Consider the following 24,994-nt stretch of genomic DNA (forward strand, 5'->3'; position numbering starts at 1 on the left):
TACATCTAACCCTAACATTACACCTAACCTTACACCTAACCCTAACCTTACACCTAACCCTAACATTACATCTAACCCTAACATTACACCTAACCTTACACCTAACCCTAACCTTACACCTTACCCTAACCTTACATCTTACCCTAACAATACACCTAACCTTACACCTAACCCTACCCTTACACCTAACCTTACACCTAGCCCTAACCTTACACCTAACCCTAACCTTACACCTAACCTTTCAACTAACCCTAACCTTACATCTAACTCTAACATAACACCTAACCTTACACCTAACCCTAACCTTACACCTAACTAACCCTAACTTTACACCTAACCCTAACCTTACACCAAAACTTAATCTTAACCTTACACCTAACCTTAACCCTACACCTTGCCCTAACTTTACACCTAGCCCTAACTTTACACCTAACCCTAACCTTACACCTAACCCTAACTTTACACCTAACCTTACACCTAACCGTAACTTTACACCTAACCCTAACCTTACACCTAACCCTAACCTTACACCTAACCTTAAACCTCACCCTAATGTTACACTTAACCATAACCTTACACCTAGCCCTAACTTTACTCCTAACCTTACATCTATCCCTAACCTTACACATAACCCTAACTTTACACCTAACCCTAACTTTACACCTAGCCCTAAGGTTAGGTGTAAGGTTAGGTGTAGGTGTAAGGTTAGGGGTAGGTGTAAGTTTAGTTGTAGGTGTAAAGTTAGGGGTAGGTGTAAGGTTAGAGTTAAGTTTAGGTGTAAGGTTAGGGGTAAGTGTAAGGTTAGGGGTAGGTGTAATGTTAGGGGTAGGTGTAGGGTTAAAGTTAGATGTAAGGTTAGGGTTAAGTTTAGGTGTAAGGTTAGGGTTAGGTGTAAGGTCAGGGTTAGTTGTAAAGTTAGGGTTATATGTAGGATTGAAGTTAGGCGTAAGGCTAGGGTTAGGTGTAAGGTTAGGGTTCGGTGTAAAGTATGGGCTAGGTGTAGGGTTAAGGTTAGCTGTAAGGTTAGGGTTAAGTTTAGGTGTAGGGTTAGGTGTAAGGTTAACCCTAACCTTACATCTAACCCTAACCTTACACCTGACCTTACACCTAACCATAACCTTACACGTAACCCTAACCTTACACCTAGTCCTAACCGTAACCTTACACCTAACCCTTACCTTACACCTAAACTTAATCCTAACCTTACACGTAACCTTAACCCTACACCTAGCCCTAACTTTACGCTTAACCCTAATCTTACACCTAGCCATAACTTTACAACTAACCCTAACCTTACACCTAACCCAAACCTTACATCTAACCCTAACATTACACCAAACCCTAACCTTTCACCTAGCCCTAACTTTACACCTAACCCTAACCTTACACCTAGCCCTAACTTTACACCTAACCCTAACCTTACACCTTACCCTAACCTTACACCTAACCATAACTTTACACCTAGCCCTAACCTTACACCTAACCCTAACCTTACACCTAGTCCTAACTTTACACCTAACCCTTACCTTACGCCTAGCCCTAACCTTACCCCTAGCCCTAACCTTACACCTAGCCCTAACCTTACCCCTAGCCCTAACCTTACACCTAACCCTAACCGTACACCTAGCCCTAACTTTACACCTAACCCTAACCTTACACCTAACTTCAACCCTACACATAGCCCTAACTTTACACCTATCCCTAACCTTACACCTAACCCTAACCTTACACCTAGCCCTACCCTTACATCTAACCCTACCCTTACACCTAACCCTAGCCTTACACCTAACTTCAACCCTACGCATAGCCCTAACTTTACACCTAACACTAACCTTACCCCTAACACTAACCTTACACCTAGCCCTAACCTTACACCTAACCCTAACCCTACACCTACCCCTAACCTTACACCTAACCCTAACCTTACGTCTGGCCCTAACCTCACACCTAACCCTAACCTTACACCTAACCCTAACCTTGCACCTAGCCCTAACCTTACATCTGACCCTAACCTTACATGTAACCCTAACCTAACACCTAACTAACCCTAATCTCACACCGAACCCACACACTCCAACTATACTGTCTTAGCCGGTACAGTATAGTTTTTTAATGGTATTATTAATGGTAATAGTATTATTAGTACTATTATTACCCCCTGGCAGTAGTATTATTAGTACTATTATTACCCCCTGGCAGTAGTATTATTAGTACAACTATTATTACTCCCCAACAGTAGTATTATTTGTACTATTATTTACCACCGGGAGTAGTATTATTAGTACTATTATTTACCCCCCCGGCATTAGTATTATTAGTAGTATTATTACCCCTCAGTAGTAAAATTTGTAGTATTATTACCCCCGGCAGAAGTATTATTAGTTCTATTATTACCCCCTGGCAGTAGTATTATTAGTACTATTATTAAACCCTGGCAGTAGTATTATTAGTACTATTATTACCCCCTGGCAGCAATATTATTAGTACTACTATAATCCCCTGGCAGTAGTATTATTAGTATTATTATTAACCCCTGGCAGTGGTATTATTAGTACTATTATTAACCCCTGGAAGCAGTATTATTAGCATTATTATTATTACCGCCTGGCAGTAGTATTATTAGTACTTTTATTACCCCCTGGCAGTAGTATTATTAGTACTATTATTACTCCCTGACAGTAGTATTATTAGTACTATTATTACCTCCTGGCAGTAGCATTATTAGTACTTTTATTACCCCCTGGCAATAGTATTATTAGTACTATTATAACCCCTTGACAGTAGTATTATTAGTACTATTATTACCCCCTGGCAATAACAGTATTATTAGTACGATTAATACCCCCTGGCAGTAATAGTATTAGTACTATTATTACCCCCTGGCAGTAGTATTATTAGTACTATTATTACCCCCTGAACAGTAGTATTATTAGTACTATTATTACCCCCTGGCAGTATTATTAGTACCATTATTACTACCTGGCAGTAGTAGTATTAGTACTATTATTATCTCCTAAGAGTAGTATTATTAGTACTTTTATTACCCAATGGCAGTAATAGTTTTAGAACTATTTTTACCCCCTGGCAATAGTATTATTAGTACTATTATTACCCCCTGGCAATAACAGTATTATTAGTACGATTATTACGCCCTGGCAGTAGTATTATTAGTTCTGTTATTACCCCCTGACAGTAGTATTATTATACTATTATTACCCCCTTGCAGTAATAGTATTAGTACTATTATTACCCCCTGGCAGTAGTATTATTATACTATTATTACCCTCTGGCAGTAGTATCATTATACTATTATTACCCCCTGGCAGTAATAGTATTAGTACTATTATTACCCCCTGGCAGTAATAGTATTAGTACTATTATTACCCCCTGGCAGTAGTATTATTATACTATTATTACCCCCTGGTAGTAATAGTATTAGTACTATTATTACCACCTGGCAGTAATAGTATTAGTACTACTATTACCCCCTGGCAGTAGTATTATTATACTATTATTACCCCCTGGCAGTAGTATTAGTACTATTATTACCCCCTGGCAGTAATAGTATTAGTACTATTATTAACCCCTGGCAGTAGTATTATTATACTATTATTACCCCCTGGCAGTAGTATTAGTACTATTATTACCCCCTGGCAGTAATAGTATTAGTACTATTATTACCCCCTGGCAGTAGTATTATTATACTATTATTACCCCCTGGTAGTAATAGTATTAGTACTATTATTACCACCTGGCAGTAATAGTATTAGTACTACTATTACCCCCTGGCAGTAGTATTATTATACTATTATTACCCTCTGGCAGTAGTATTAGTACTATTATTACCCCCTGGCAGTAATAGTATTAGTACTATTATTACCCCCTGGCAGTAGTATTATTATACTATTATTACCCCCTGGCAGTAATAGTATTAGTACTATTATTACCCCCTGGCAGTAGTATTATTATACTATTATTACCCCCTGGTAGTAATAGTATTAGTACTATTATTACCACCTGGCAGTAATAGTATTAGTACTACTATTACCCCCTGGCAGTAGTAGTATTATACTATTATTACCCCCTGGCAGTAATAGTATTAGTACTATTATTACCCCCTGGCAGTAATAGTATTAGTACTATTATTACCCCCTGGCAGTAGTATTATTATACTATTATTACCCCCTGGCAGTAATAGTATTAGTACTATTATTACCCCCTGGCAGTAGTATTATTATACTATTATTACCCCCTGGCAGTAATAGTATTAGTACTATTATTACCCCCTAGCAGTAGTAGTATTATCATTGTTATTGTCTCAGGAAAAGCAGACACGTGGCTGATCTGGGCGGGGATTCTGTCTCTTTAAGTGCGTCACGTGCTGAGGGGGGTGGCCTCTGTCAGAGGGAAGTACGCCTGGATGGGGCAGAGCTATAAGACTCCCGCGATGTGATTGGCCGAGTTACAGAGAAGGCGTGGCGTTAACTCAGTGCTGTCGCCCAATCAGCGCTCAGAAGGACGTGGAAGCAGTCAGCTGGTCGCTGTGTGATTGGCTGGAGGAGGAGAACGGATAACGGGCCGCGGCCGCGGGGGCTCAGTGTGCCAGTCAGTGAGTGTGAGGCGGCAGCGGCGGAGGAGGACGGAGAGAGCCGCCCGGAGAGGATGAGAGCGGGGAGCCGGCGCCGGAGGCGGGAGAGAGACAGACGGAGACAGGCGAGAGACACACTCACTATATATATACACCACCCCCCAGCTCACACACACTATATACACTATACACACACTATATACACTATACACACACTATACACACACTATATACACTATACACACACTATATACACTATACACACACTATATACACTATACACACACTATACACACACTATATACACTATACACACACTATATACACTATACACACACTATATACACTATACACACACTATATATACTATACACACACTATATATACTATACACACACTATATATACTATACACACACTATACACACACTATATACACTATACACACACTATATACACTATACACACACTATATATACTATACACACACTATATATACTATACACACACTATATATACACTATACACACACTATATATACTATACACACACTATATATACACTATACACACACTATATACACTATACACACACTATATACACTATACACACACTATATATACTATACACACACTATATATACTATACACACACTATATATACTATACACACACTATACACACACTATATACACTATACACACACTATATACACTATACACACACTATATATACTATACACACACTATATATACTATACACACACTATATATACACTATACACACACTATATATACACTATACACACACTATATATACACTATACACACACTATATATACTATACACACACTATATACACTATACACACACTATATACACTATACACACACTATATATACACTATACACACACTATATACACTATACACACACTATATATACTATACACACACTATACACACACTATATACACTATACACACACTATATACACTATACACACACTATATACACTATACACACACTATATACACTATACACACACTATATATACTATACACACACTATATATACTATACACACACTATATATACTATACACACACTATACACACACTATATACACTATACACACACTATATACACTATACACACACTATATATACTATACACACACTATATATACTATACACACACTATATATACACTATACACACACTATATATACTATACACACACTATATATACACTATACACACACTATATACACTATACACACACTATATACACTATACACACACTATATATACTATACACACACTATATATACTATACACACACTATATATACTATACACACACTATACACACACTATATACACTATACACACACTATATACACTATACACACACTATATATACTATACACACACTATATATACTATACACACACTATATATACTATACACACACTATATATACACTATACACACACTATATATACTATACACACACTATATATACACTATACACACACTATATACACTATACACACACTATATACACTATACACACACTATATATACACTATACACACACTATATACACTATACACACACTATATATACTATACACACACTATATATACTATACACACACTATATATACTATACACACACTATATATACTATACACACACTATATATACACTATACACACACTATATATACTATACACACACTATATATACACTATACACACACTATATATACTATACACACACTATATACACTATACACACACTATATACACTATACACACACTATATATACACTATACACACACTATATATACACTATACACACACTATATATACACTATACACACACTATATATACACTATACACACACTATATATACACTATACACACACTATATATACACTATACACACACTATATATACACTATACACACACTATATATACACTATACACACACTATATATACACTATACACACACTATATATACACTATACACACACTATATATACACTACACACACTATATACACTATACACACACTATATACACTATACACACACTATATATACACTATATACACACTATATATACTATACACACACTATATACACTATACACACACTATATACACTATACACACACTATATATACTATACACACACTATATACACACACTATATACACTATACACACACTATATATACACTATACACACACTATATACACTATACACACACTATATATACTATACACACACTATATATACTATACACACACTATATATACTATACACACACTATATACACTATACACACACTATATACACTATACACACACTATACACACACTATATATACACTATACACACACTATATATACACTATACACACACTATATATACACTATACACACACTATATACACTATACACACACTATATACACTATACACACACTATATACACTATACACACACTATATACACTATACACACACTATATACACTATACACACACTATATACACTATATATACACTATACACACACTATATATACTATACACACACTATATATACTATACACACACTATACACACACTATATATACACTATACACACACTATATATACTATACACACACTATATACACTATACACACACTATATATACTATACACACACTATACACACACTATATACACTATACACACTATATATACTATACACACACTATATATACTATACACACACTATATATACACTATACACACACTATATACACTATACACACACTATATACACTATACACACACTATACACACACTATATATACTATACACACACTATATACACTATACACACACTATATACACTATACACACACTATATACACTATACACACACTATACACACACTATACACACACTATATACACTATACACACACTATATACACTATACACACACTACACTATATACACTATATACACTATACACACACTATATACACTATACACACACTATATATACTATACACACACTATATACACTATACACACACTATATACACTATACACACACTATATACACTATACACACACTATATATACTATACAAACACTATATATACACTATACACACACTATATACACTATACACACACTATATACACTATACACACACTATATATACACTATACACACACTATATATACACTATACACACACTATATACACTATACACACACTATATACACTATACACACACTATATATACTATACACACACTATATACACTATACACACACTATATACACTATACACACACTATATATACTATACACACACTATATACACTATACACACACTATATATACACTATACACACACTATATATACACTATACACACACTATATACACTATACACACACTATATACACTATACACACACTATACACACACTATATACACTATACACACACTATATACACTATACACACACTATATACACTATATATACACTATACACACACTATATATACACTATACACACACTATACACACACTATACACACACTATATATACTATACACACACTATACACACACTATATATACACTATACACACACTATATACACTATACACACACTATATATACTATACACACACTATACACACACTATACACACACTATACACACACTATACACACACTATACACACACTATACACACACTATACACACACTATACACACTATACACACACTATATACACTATACACACTATATATACTATACACACACTATATATACTATACACACACTATATATACACTATACACACACTATATATACACTATACACACACTATATACACTATACACACACTATATACACTATACACACACTATATATACTATACACACACTATATACACTATACACACACTATATATACTATACACACACTATATACACTATACACACACTATATACACTATACACACACTATACACACACTATACACACACTATATACACTATATACACTATACACACACTATATACACTATACACACACTATATACACTATACACACACTACACTATATACACTATACACACACTATAACAACACCACACTATATATACCTATACTACACACACTATCTACACTATACACACACTATATACACAATACACACACTATATACACTATACACCACACTATATACACTATACACACACTATAATACACTATACACACACTATAATACACTATACACACACTATATATACACTATACACACACTAAATATACCACTATACACACACTATATATACACTATACACACACTATATACACTATACACACACTATATATACTATACACACACTATATATACACTATACACACACTATATACACTATACACACACTATATATACACTATACACACACTATATACAATATACACACACTATACACACACTATATACACTATACACACACTATATACACTATACACACACTATATACACTATACACACACTATATACACTATACACACACTATATATACTATACACACACTATATACACTATACACACACTATATACACTATACACACACTATATATACTATACACTATATATATACTATACACACACTATATAAACTATACACACACTATATATATATACTATACACACACTATACACACACTATATACACTATACACACACTACACACACTATACACACACTATACACACACTATACACACACTATACACACACTATATACACTATACACACACTATATACACTATACACACACTATATATACTATATACACTATACACACACTATATACACTATACACACACTATATACACTATACACACACTATATACACTATACACACACTATATACACTATACACACACTATATACACTATACACACTATACACACACTATATATACACTATACACACACTATATACACTATACACACACTATATACACTATACACACACTATATACACTATACACACACTATACACACTATACACACACTATACACACACTATATACACTATACACACACTATATACACTATACACACACTATATACACTATACACACACTATATACACTATATACACTATACACACACTATATACACTATACACACACTATATACTATACACACACTATATACACTACACACACTATATACACTACACACACTATATACACTATACACACACTATATACACTATATACACTATATACACACTATATACACTATATACACACTATACACACACTATATACACTATACACACACTATATACACTATACACACACTATATATACTATATACACTATACACACACTATATACACTATACACACACTATATATATATATATATATATACTATACACACACTATATACACACACTATATACACTATACACACACTATATACACTATACACACACTATACACTATACACACACTATATACACTATACACACACTATATACACTATACACACTCTATATATTCTATACACACACTATATACACTATACACACACTATATACACTATACACACACTATACACACTCTATATACACTATACACACACTATATACACTATACACACACTATACACACACTATACACACACTATACACACACTATATACACTATACACACACTATATACACTATATACACTATACACACACTATATACACTATACACACACTATATACACTATACACACACTACACTATATACACTATATACACTATACACACACTATATACACTATACACACACTATATATACTATACACACACTATATACACTATACACACACTATATACACTATACACACACTATATACACTATACACACACTATATATACTATACACACACTATATATACACTATACACACACTATATACACTATACACACACTATATATACACTATACACACACTATATATACACTATACACACACTATATATACACTATACACACACTATATACACTATACACACACTATATATACACTATACACACACTATATATACACTATACACACACTATATATACAATATACACACACTATATACAATATACACACACTATACACACACTATATACACTATACACACACTATATACACTATACACACACTATATACACTATACACACACTATATACACTATACACACACTATATACACTATACACACACTATATATACTATACACTATATACACTATACACACACTATATATATACTATACACACACTATATATATATACTATACACACACTATATATATACTATACACACACTATATACACTATACACACACTATATACACTATACACACACTATATACACTATACACACACTATACACACACTATATACACTATACACACACTATATACACTATACACACACTATATATACTATATACACTATACACACACTATATACACTATACACACACTATATACACTATACACACACTATATACACTATACACACACTATATACACTATACACACACTATATACACTATACACACACTATATACACTATACACACACTATATACACTATACACACACTATATACACTATACACACTATACACACACTATATATATACTATACACACACTATATATACACTATACACACACTATATACACTATACACACACTATATACACTATACACACACTATACACACACTATATACACTATACACACACTATATACACTATACACACACTATATACACTATACACACACTATATACACTACACACACTATATACACTACACACACTATATACACTACACACACTATATACACTATACACACACTATATACACTATATACACTATATACACTATATACACTATATACACTATATACACTATATACACACTATACACACACTATATACACTATACACACACTATATACACTATATACACTATACACACACTATATATACTATATACACTATACACACACTATATACACTATACACACACTATATATATATATATATATATATATATATACTATACACACACTATATACACACACTATATACACTATACACACACTATATACACTATACACACACTATATACACTATACACACTCTATATATTCTATACACACACTATATACACTATACACACACTATACACACTCTATATACACTATACACACACTATATACACTATACACACACTATATACACTATACACACACTATATACACTATACACACACTATACACACACTATATACACTATACACACACTATATATACACTATACACACACTATATATACACTATACACACACTATATATACACTATACACACACTATATACACTTTACATTATACACACACTATATACACTATATACACTATACACACACTATATATACTATACACACACTATATACACTATACACACTCTATATATACTATACACACACTATATACACTATACACACACTATATACACTATACACACTCTATATATACTATACACACTCTATATATACTATACACACTCTATATATACTATACACACACTATATATACTATACACACTATATATACTATACACACACTATATATACTATACACACTATATATACACTATACACACACTATACACACACTATATATACACTATACACACACTATATATACTATACACACACTATATATACTATACACACACTATATACACTATACACACACTATATACACTATACACAAACTATATACACTATACACACACTATATATACACTATACACACACTATATATACACTATACACACTATATACACTATATACATTATACACACACTATATATACACTATACACACACTATATACACTATACACACACTATATACACTATACACACACTATATACACTATACACACTCTATATATACTATACACACACTATATACACTATACACACTCTATATACTATACACACACTATATACACTATACACACACTATATACACTATACACACACTATATACACTATACACACACTATATACACTATACACACACTATATATACTATACACACACTATATATACACTATACACACACTATATATACACTATACACACACTATATATACACTATACACACACTATATATACACTATACACACACTATATATACACTATACACACACTATATATACACTATACACACACTATATATACACTATACACACACTATATATACACTATACACACACTATACTATTCACACACTATATACACTATACACACACTATATACACTATACACACACTATATACACTATACACACACTATATATACACTATACACACACTATATATACACTATACACACACTATATATACACTATACATACACTATATACATTATACACACACTATATATACACTATACACACACTATATACACTATACACACACTATATATACTATACACTCTATATACACAATACACACTCTATATACACAATACACACTCTATATATACTATACACACTCTATATACACTATACACACACTATATACACTATACACACACTATATATACACTATACACACACTATATATACACTATACACACACTATATATACACTATACACACACTATATATACACTATATACACTATACACACACTTTCTACTTCAGGGTCCATAGGGGGTCCACAGGGTTGACCTTGGGGTATAGGTTGGGAACCAAATCCGGGCACCACGCAGTTAAAGCTTTTAGCTCCCAGGATGCACTGGGTCCACTCTCCCTATAACCCCACCCCCAAGCCAGAGGCACCTCAGTTTAAGTTGGTGCCCGGCCGGAGTCGGGTCACCGTTAGCGCAGGGGGAGCTGATTAGCAGCCCCTAAGCTTATTTTATTTTTTTAGGGACAAAGTTTTTTCCATGGACTTTGGACTCTTCAGAGCGGCAGCGTCGGACTGTCCATTGGACGTCTAAGCTGCCGCTCCGTCACCCCGCTGGCGCTGAGACGCCAGTACAGATCTGGGGATCTCAGCGGGACCCCAGAGTCTGTACTAGCCGGACTCTGCGGGCGCCCAGGACTGCTGCCGGATCCACGGGGAGCAGGTAAGGTCGCGGATCACCGCTTGCGGTGATCCGCGCATTTCAAATGCAGTCCTGTGCCTCCGGTCTCAGGGGACAGACCGGAGGCGCCGGCAGTGGCGGCGGGCCCCCCATACCCCGTGTGTCCACTAGACCACCAGCGACTTAACGATCGGTGCAGGGAGCCGGAGTCCCGGGGGTTAATAGCCGGCCAGGGGAGGCAGCCTTCCCTGTTACAGCGGCTCCTCCCCTCAGCTCAGCGCGCCTTTCAGTATCCATAGTCTGGCGTCGCTGAGCTGCTTCCTCCACGGGCCACGCTTCCTCTGAGGTCTCCAGCGGCCATTTTATCTCTGTGGTGCAGCAGAAATCTCTCAGGATGGCAGTGAGTCCAGTCCCCCTGCGTACCTCACCATCAGGTCAGTGTACACAGCGCTGTAGCCTTCCCAGACACTGAATCTGGGCAGTTGAATGCAGTGTAATAGTGCAGTATATTATATGACATGTTTATGTATATATGTATATATCTGCATTGTATGTGACTTATGCTAGTGCTGACTGTACTTTATTCTCTCACCTGTCAGTGTATATCTATCCCTTTTCTTTATCTGCCCTAATACAGCTGTACTTAGGGTGGTTCTGAGACCTCACATTTATATACTTGTTAATATTTGTGAGGTTTGTCACATACAGTTGCGTGCTGCACGTTGCCATATTTTAGATGGAACTGTGTGTTGCATACGCTGAAAATGGGTCCCTGCAGCTAATCTTTGGCATCAGTCAGGACCAGTATAGCGCTGCTTAATATTTCCGCCAAGATTGGTCAGATATGTCTGACCAGGAGATAGAGCGTTATACTGCACCCATTTTTGCTATCCTGCAAGTCATGTGCTGCAGGTGTTAGTGCGGAGGATTTGACTCATAAAGGGTTCTGTATGTGGCGTCATCTGGTGCCGGCCTCTTTCACGACCCCCTTGGGCGGTTTGTTTTCTCGTGATCCTCTCAATTGCGGATCGCCGGGCGGGCCCCATTGTTGTACCTCACTTGGGGTTACTTCACCATACTGCCCTTTTCATCTCAGGGTATCTCGCAGCTTCTTGCACTCTTCCCCTGTGACACAGACTACCGCTCCCTGCAGGGGTTTTTCGCAGTATATGAATTCCCCCTGGTGCCACAATAGTCTGTCATTCCCCTTGCAGGGATTACCACAACAGCCACCCTGGGTGGATGTCGTTTTCTACGAAACGCTAATTGGCGTGGTTGACGCCCTGTGGTTACTTCCCAGTTGGCTCTGCCGTGAACTGGGTACTGTTCGGGGCTCTTTCCCTCTTACACGGGGGGAAGCCTATTTCAGGTATTATTATCCCTGCTTTAGGGCTGGTAGCAGGTCCATTCTGGTTAGAGTGAATGTTGACCTGCACCTGTATCATACACCCTCAGTATTGCGTGCCTTCGGGTTCCCTGTTGCTGACTAGCGGGTGGATCGCATAGCGGGACTCTGGCTGTTGCCAGATAGGAGGTGTTACAACAGTGTTTGGCCTCCTGTCCCAAATTCCCTGAGGGTCATCACGAGCCCCTCCTGGGGGGGATGGGCGTGTTACTCGTCTGATTACAGACGTTACTACGCCTCCCATTCCTGCGTGGTCGGATTCTTCGGATCCGTAGGTGGTAACTCTGCCTGAAATCAGTATACTTGCTTTCAGGAGTTGTTACCCATCCTACCATGGCTATAGCATGGTTGGTTAATACTATTGCATATTGGGTTGATGCATTTGTAACGTTTTTTCCCCTCCAACACGTCGGGGGTTCAAATGTATTTGGTCGCTCACGTAATATATGCTGTTGTCATAGGTGGAAATGCCTATATTGGATACCAGTCTCCTAACTTTCAGAGTTCCGGCTGCGACTGTATCCTCCGTAATACCCTATGGCTGCGCTCTGGGAATGCAGAGGTGCAGATACCATCTTTAGGGTTGATATTGTTTGGTCCTGACCTTGACAAGATTGTAGTAACATTGGCAGTATTACTAACGACAAGTTTACCGCTTTCAGCTATGCCCACTACAAGGCCTCAGACTAAGTCTGTTAAGTCTTTTTTGTCCTCTGGGTCAGCCTAAAGGTCTGTTTCTTCGTAGACTGTCGGCATCTACAAGGGCCGACATATCCAGTACCGAGCAGGCCTGGACTGCCAGCCGATCCTGCTTCTGAACCTACGGATATCTCTTCAGTCTGACGGGACAGGCCTACAACTGGGAGATACCGATTTTCTCAGTTCGCCCGGTATTAGTGTCAAGTTGCCGCGGCTACGTGGGTAGGAGGGTACGCCCTCTTTACAAGGGCCTTACAGATCCAGAAAGCTATGCAGTTGTTGCGGTAAGCGGAGCTAATTAGGCCATCCCCACTATCTCAGTGAGGGACTGGTTGTTCTGTTTTCTTTCTGGTGTGGTGGCTGAATGGTCCTCTTTGGCCTATTCTCTGTCTCAATTCCCTGAACCAGTTCCTAAAGCTACCTGGGCTCAGGAGGAAATCCCTATGCTCCATCATACGATGTTTGGAACCTGGGGACTTTAGGGTATCACTGGATATACAGGACGCGTGCCTACGGGTACTTACAGAGACCTTTCCTCAGCATGGGCTGAGGTTTGCTGTATCACAGCAACACTTACAATTTTTCGGGCTCTGCCTGTTGGGACTGTCCTCAGCCCCACAGGGGTTTACCAGCATTTTGGATTTTCTGACAGTTCTTCTGTTCAGTATATCCCAATGCTCCTGTACCTGGACGGCCTCCTGCTCTTAGCGGGATCACCGGGGTACTTTACGGCCAGGTCAGGATGACTGTGGCTTCTTCAGGGTGCAGACGTTTAATCAACGGGGAAAAAGTCCTCCCTGCATCCCTCTCTGGGTATTCTTCATCTAGGATCCCTGCTGGATTCTCAGAATCTGAGAATTCTTCTGGCGTAAGACGGAATCTCCTCTCTTCCATTAGGAGTACATGGTTGTCTGCGCAGTCGACAGATGTCTTTACACTCTGGGATGCATGGTGGAATGGGCTCAGTTCCATTCCAGGCCTTTCCATAATTGGCTCATCTCCAGATGGAATGAGTTTTTTCTGTCGGATAACTGTTCAAACGATGATGCTCTCTCCGGAGGCAAGTCGGTCCCTGTCCGGGTGGCTATGGCCATCTCGTCCAGGGTTTTCTTTGCTAGGGACAGTGTCTGGATCGAATCCTTTTCAGTGCAGTTGGACGTCTGTCGATTCCACCCTGTCAATTAACTTACTCTGGCATAACTCTTGTTTCCCGGTGAACCTGAAAAGGTTCAGTCCGACAGGGTCAGGACAGTGGCTTCCTTTTTAGCAACACTGTTCGTTGGGTGGCAATGACAGGTATGTCACATATTCGGACATAGTCCGAGGGTCTCCTCCCGACCATCTCGGCAGCGTTCATTTCAGGAGCTCTCCATTGGGAAGCGGGAGTCCTCAGCCGTCACGACGTGCATCCCGGGGACTAGTCTCTTCCCCAAGAGAGGTTTCATCTCCTGGTGAGCAGGGGGGGCCCCCCTGAGGTGACCCTCATGGCTTTCTGACTTTATCACACTATGGTGTTACAGTTCAGCTCTGGGGATTCTGAAGCAAACTTCAGCGACTCTTTGTCGGTGAAGTGGTCCTTCCACTTTTGTGTACCTGTGTTCTCCGGTCTCCCTTCTTCCTCGAGGTCTTTGGAAGTGTTTTCAATCGAGACGGAGATGCTTTCCTGCTGGTGGCTCCTGATTGCCCCAGATGTCAGGGGTACTTGGATCTTCGGAGTCTCTACATCGATACTCCATCCCTGATGCTTCACTGCCCGGACCTGTTGTCTCAGGGTCCTTGGTTTTGCCTTGGACCTGGGTCGTTTGTCTTTGACTGTGTCCTTACAGTGGTCTTACGGCTTCCCTGGCTTTGTCATCGTTGGAATGATTAGAGCACATGGATCAGCTTTTGCTGGGACCTACCACAAACTGTGGCAGCCATAAATCTTATGGTATTGTACCTGTCGATACAATCCTCCGGTGTCCAGGATTTCCAGATATTCTGGCATTCCTTCCGGCTGGCTTGGGTTTCACACTTGGCCTGGTCTTCCTGACAGTGCGGATCTCTACACTGTCAGTATGGTTAAGATATGGAATTGCTTCACTCTGGTATCCAGTTCATCCTTTGGAGTGTTTTCTTGATTATGCCTCCATTTGTCCTCCCTAGGGACTCCTTGGGAGTAAGTAGTGGTTCTTCGTTACCTCCGGGGACAGTCAATGGAACTGCTGGTTGTGATAGCCATTACATGGTCTATTGCTTAGGCTCTCTCTTTCTCTCAGGGTGTTTATATCAACCAGGAGAGTGTCTGAATTGGGAGCGTTCTCATGTGGCTCCCTCTTCTGGAGGGCATCATGTCAGGGTGGGAGTTGCTCTCGCCCTGTGTTTCTTCTTAGTGGTTTTCAGGTTCCATATTCTGGAACTTATGGTACGGCCATTCTGTCCCCAGTCCTCTCGGCTGGTGTGGCCTCATTGACTGTGGTCTGGCCTCTTTGGATTTATGTGATCCGTTCAGGTTCCTTACGGAAATCGGACTCCTTATTGGTGGTCTGAGATTTCTGGTTTTCACAGGAAAGGATGGCCGGCCTATAACCAAATGTTGGCTTGGATGGCCTCGTAGGTCTTCCTCAGGGGCCTACCCATGGGTAGGCCTTCCTGTTGTTGATGCTTGTTTTTTCTCGGGCCATGTGACCCTCGTGTGCGGCTCGCTGTGGCGCCTCGGCTGTTTTGCCTTACTAGGTGGCCACGTGGTCTTCTGTCCACACCTTTTTAAGGTTCTAGGCATTGGTTTCCTTTGCCTCTCAGGATGCTTCCTTTTTGGCGACGGATTCTCCTCTCAGCACAAGAGCGTCCCCACCCTTGGTTGAACTGCTTTGGGACATCCCCAAGGTCAACCCTGTGGACCCCCTATGGACCCTGAAGTAGAAAACAAGAGATATGGTAAGAACTTACCTTTGTTATCTCTGTTTCTACGAAGTCCATAGGGTCCACAGGGCGCCCGCCCTGACGCACCTGGCTTCATATGGGCTGTGTGGCTGGTCACCGGTTTTCCGTCTCCCATTTCGGTGAGTATGGTTATTGAGTGTTCCAGTTTTCTCTCTCTTTTTCTCTCCTCCTCCGGCCTTTGGCTACTTACAAACTGAGGTGCCTCTGGCTTGGGGGTCGGGTTATAGGGAGAGTGGACCCAGTGCATCCTGGGAGCTAAAAGCTTTAACTGCGTGGTGCCCGGATTTGGTTCCCAACCTATACCCCAAGGTCAACCCTGTGGACCCTATGGACTTCGTAGAAACAGAGATAACAAAGGTAAGTTCTTACCATATCTCTTGTTATATACACTATACACACACTTTATACACTACACACACACTATATACACTATACACACACTATATATACACTATACACACACTATATACACTATACACACACTATATATACTATACACACACTATATACACTATACACACTCTATATACACTATACACACTCTATATATACTATACACACACTATATACACTATACACACACTATATACACTATACACACACTATATACACTATACACACACTATATATACTATACACACACTATATATACTATACACACACTATATATACACTATACACACACTATATATACACTATACACACACTATACACGCACTATATATACACTATATACACTATACACACACTATATATACACTATACACACACTATATATACACTATACACACACTATATATACACTATACACACACTATATATACACTATACACACACTATATATACACTATACACACACTATATACACTATACACACACTATATACACTATACACACACTATATATACACTATATATACACTATACACACACTATATATACACTATACACACACTATATATACACTATACACACACTATATATACACTATACACACACTATATATACACTATACACACACTATATATACACTATACACACACTATATATACACTATACACACACTATATACACTATACACACACTATACACACACTATATATACACTATACACACACTATATATACACTATACACACACTATATATACACTATACACACACTATATATACACTATACACACACTATATATACACTATACACACACTATATACACTATACACACTATATACACTATACACACACTATATACACTATACATACTATACACACACTATATACACTATACACACCCTATATACACACACTATATATACTATACACACACCATATACACTATATATACACTATACACACACTATATACACTATACACACACTATATATACTATACACTATATACACTATACACACACTATATATACTATACACTATATATACTATACACACTATATACACTATACACACACTATATACACTATACACACACTATATACACTATACACACACCATATACACTATACACACTATACACACACTATATACACTATACATACACTATATACACTATACACACACTATACACACACTATATATACTATACACACACTATATACACTATACACACACTATATACACTATACACACACTATATACACTATACACACACTATATACACTATACACACACACTATATACACTATACACACACTATATACACTATACACACACTATATACACTATACACACACTATATACACTATACACACACACACTATATACACTATACACACACTATATATACTATACACACACACACACACTATATATACTATACACACACTATATATACTATACACACACTATATATACTATACACACACTATATATACTATACACACACTATATACACTATACACACACTATATACACTATACACACACTATATATACTATACACTATATACACTATACACACACTATATATACTATACACTATATACACTATACACACACTATATACACTATACACACACTATATACACTATACACACACTATATACACTATACACACTATATATACTATACACACACCATATACACTATACACACTATATACACTATACACACTATATACACTATACACACACTATATATACTATACACACACTATATACACTATATACACACACACACTATATATACTATACACACACTATATACACTATACACACACTATATATACTATACACACACTATATACACTATACACACACTATATATACTATACACACACACACACTATATATACTATACACACACTATATATACTATACACACACTATATATACTATACACACACACACACACACTATATATACTATACACACACACTATATATACTATACACACACACTATATATACTATACACACACACTATATATACTATACACACACACACTATATATACTATACACACACACACTATATATACTATACACACACACACTATATATACTATACACACACACACTATATTTCTACTTCAGGGTCCATAGGGGGTCCACAGGGTTGACCTTGGGGTTATAGCTGGAACAGGATCCATGGGCACCACACAGTTAAGCTTTTAGCTCCCAGGATGCACTTGGGTCCTCCTCTATACCCCGCCCCCGAGCCACAGGCACCCCAGTGTAAGCTGGTGCCCGGCCGGAGTCGGTCACCGCGCAGGGGGGCTGCAGGAGCAGCCCCCAAAAGCTTTTATTTTAAGTTAAATTTTATTTATTTTTAATCTATTTTTACTACAGAGCCGCTCTGATCCCCGACTGGCGCCGCGACGCCAGTACTGATCTGGGGATCGCGGCGGGAGGGCAGAGTCCGTACTAGCCGGACTCTGTCTACCTCCCAGGACTGCTGCCGGAGTCGCCGGGGATTCAGGTAAGCCGCGCGTCGCTGGCTAGCGGCGGCGCGCGGAATGCCTTAAATGCAGTCCTTTAGCCTCCGGTCCGGGGGACAGACCGGAGGCTGCTGGCAGTGGCGGCGGGCCCCCCCCATAACCCGTGGGACCACTAGACCACCAGGGATAACCGGCAAGCGGGAAGCCAGCATCCCTGGGGTTAATGGCCAGCCAGGGGAGGAAGCCTTCCCTGTCAGCGGCTCCTCCCCTCAGCTCAGCGCGCCTTTCAGCACGCAGTCTGGCGTCGCTGAGCTGCAGATTCCTCGGCCACTCCTCCTCTGAGGTCTCCAGCGGCCATTTTCCCAGTGGCAGCGCAGATCTCAGGGAGCACGCGGACCGGTCCCCCTGTGTACCTCTCCCCTGATTAAGGACAGCGTACACAGCACTATAGCCCTCCCAGACACTGAATCTGGGCAGGTTGATTGTAGTGTAAAGGTGCAGTGAGTATATCTTCCTGCATGGTATGTGACTTTTTGCTAGTGCTGCCTGTCTGTGCTTATTTTCCGCTTACTGTCAGCTTATACCTATCCCTTTACTTCTCCTACAAGCCCTGCAGGTGTGTGGGGGAGGGGCGTTTCTACTGACCTCACTTATATAGATCACGTATTTGTGAGGTCCGTCACATACAGTTGTGTGCTACTCAGTGCCATATTGTGGGCTGTTGTTCAGCACACCGGTGAATGCGTTTTACTTCTACCCTGGTGCCAGATATATAATATATTCTGTCATGTCAGACGAGGAGGTTGAGCGCTCAGTGGCTCCGGTGTTGGCCTCCTGCGGACGCTGTTCTGCAGGAGTAGATAGGGAGGATTTGTCACAGGATGGCCTGTGTAGTCGATGCCAGGTGGCTCCTGGCCCATCCAGACCTTCTCTGGCGCAGGAACCACCGTGGGCGATGTTTTCTCAAGTGCTGGTGTCTATTGCGGACCGTCTGTCGGTCCCGACTGCTCTCCCTACTAGGGCGGTGCCCCAGCCGACCATCCCCCATTCCCCGGGTGTCCCGCAGTTATTGCGGAGTCCTCCTGGGTCTCAATCAGTTGGTCCCTTTGGGGGGTTGCCTATGTATATACAGGCTTCCCCTGTGCCGCAGCAGCCTGTGGTACCTTTTCAGGCCCCTATGGCGACGCCTCCACCATGGGTGGATGTGCTCTCCAACTCCGTGCAAAATTTGGCGGCCGCTTCCTCGGCTTTTCAGTCAATGTTGCAGACTGACATGCCTTCTAGGATTTCTAAACGCCCACTCATGGCACGGGCTGCTCAGGTATCGGACTCAGAGGGTTCCTCAGATGATGGGGAGGTCCCTGATGACACTGACTCGGACGCCTCGGTCCAGGAAATGGATACCAAGTCGTCCATTAATGTGCGAGCACTAGTTAGGGCGGTGCGAGCTATTCTTCTTATAGAGGATGAGGCACCGGTTCCTAGGTCGAAGTTTCCTAGTTTCAAAAAAACTAAGGTGGCTTCTGCGGTGTTTCCCCTGTCTGATCAGTTGACGGATCATATGGCGGTAGCTTGGCAGGCGCCCAGTAAGAGATTCCTTCCTCAGAAGCGGTTGGCTTCTAATTACCCCTTCCCTGAGGCACATTGTAAAAAATGGGAAACTCCACCGGCGGTGGATTCCCATGTCACCCGTTTAACTCGGGGCGTCACCTTACCATTACCGTCGATATCCTCGCTGAAGGATCCCACGGACAGGAAAGTTGAGACTTGCTTAAAGTCTATTTACTCCCTCTCCGGGGCGGTGGCCCGACCGTCCATGGCCATTTCCTGGGTGGCCAAGGCCATTGAGGGGTGGGCCAATGCATTGGAAGATACCTTCCCGGACGACGCTCCGGATGTCCAGCGGGCGTTGTTGGGACAAATGAGGGACGCCGCTTCTTACATTGGAGAAGCTTCTTTAGATGCTAGTCTGCTGACCTCGCGGGTATCGGCTGCAGCGGTGTCTGCCCGCCGATCCTTATGGTTGCGGTCCTGGAGAGCGGACTCTGATTCAAAGAAAGGTCTGGAGGCCTTACCTTTCAATGGGGAATTACTATTTGGTCCGGACTTGGACAAAATAGTGGACACCCTGGCTAAATCCAAGTCGGCCTTCCTCCCTTCGGCGGCACTGCCTGCTAAGGTTCGGAGTTCGGCTTTTCGTTCCTTTCGGGTTCAGGGTAAGGCGAAAGGTCAGTCCTTCCCGAGACAGTCTGCGAGTAAGACGGCCTCTAAACCCAAGAAGCAAGCCTGGAGTGCTCGGCGCCCTTCTTCCAAGCAGGAAGATAAACCTGCGGCCTGATGGGACGGGCCTCCCTCTGGGGGACCTCAGAGTGGGAGGCCGACTTCTTCTATTTGCCCAGTGCTGGCACAATACCACCACGGATGCCTGGGTTCGAGAAGTGGTCTCCCAGGGGTACGCCCTGTCTTTTCGGCACAGACCACCCCACCAGTTTTTCTGCACAAGTCCTTCTCAGGACAAGACCAAGGCGTTACAGGTTCAGGAGGCTATAGAGTCCTTGCTGAAAGCAGGGGTCATTGTTCCCGTTCCTCTATCACAACGAGGGACGGGGTATTATTCGTCTCTGTTTCTGGTGCAGAAACCCAATGGTTCTCATCGCCCTATCCTCAACTTGAAGTCTCTGAACAAATTCCTCAGAGTTCCCAAGTTCAGGATGGAAACGTTACGTTCCATCATTCTGGCGATGGAACCGGGGGATTACATGGTGTCCCTGGACATCCAGGACGCCTACCTCCATGTTCCGATAGCATCTTCACACCAGCGGTATCTGAGGTTCGCTATCCTTCAACACCACTATCAGTTCCGGGCGCTACCCTTTGGTCTCTCCACGGCACCGAGGGTGTTCACGAAGATTATGGCGGTCATGGCCGCACATCTTCGGAACCAGAATGTACGGCTGCTGCCGTACCTGGACGACCTCCTGTTGCTGGCGAGCTCCCCGGAGGTACTGCTTCAACATCTCCACCTGACGATCGCTTGCCTGCAAGCACACGGGTGGTTGATAAATTGGAAAAAGTCCTCCCTGATTCCATCACAGCGGATGGTTCATTTGGGAGCCCTGCTGGATTCGCGTCAGCAAAGGATCTTCCTGACTCCGGAGAAGGTCGCCTCACTACAGCTGCGGATACGCAGTTGCCTGAGCCGTTGCCGCCTGTCGGTCCATTCGGCTATGAGAGTTCTGGGGTCCATGGTGTCGACATTCGACATGGTGGAATTTGCCCAGTTCCATTCC

The 24,994-nt window shown here is 40.0% G+C and overlaps 1 long non-coding RNA gene across 1 annotated transcript in view; it reads left to right on the forward strand.

The window, feature by feature from the left end:
• Nucleotides 1-4,494: 4,494 nt before the first annotated feature.
• The window catches only part of LOC148479679 (uncharacterized), a 47,416-nt gene continuing 26,916 nt past the window's right edge, over nucleotides 4,495-24,994 (forward strand). The window contains exon 1 of the long non-coding RNA XR_015871985.1: nucleotides 4,495-4,713. This is a non-coding gene — a long non-coding RNA (uncharacterized LOC148479679). The remainder of the gene's footprint in view (nucleotides 4,714-24,994) is intronic.

This window comes from Taudactylus pleione, unplaced genomic scaffold (assembly GCF_031769625.1).
Source record: "Taudactylus pleione unplaced genomic scaffold, aTauple2 ptg000618l, whole genome shotgun sequence".
Taxonomy (NCBI): Eukaryota; Metazoa; Chordata; class Amphibia; order Anura; family Myobatrachidae; genus Taudactylus; species Taudactylus pleione.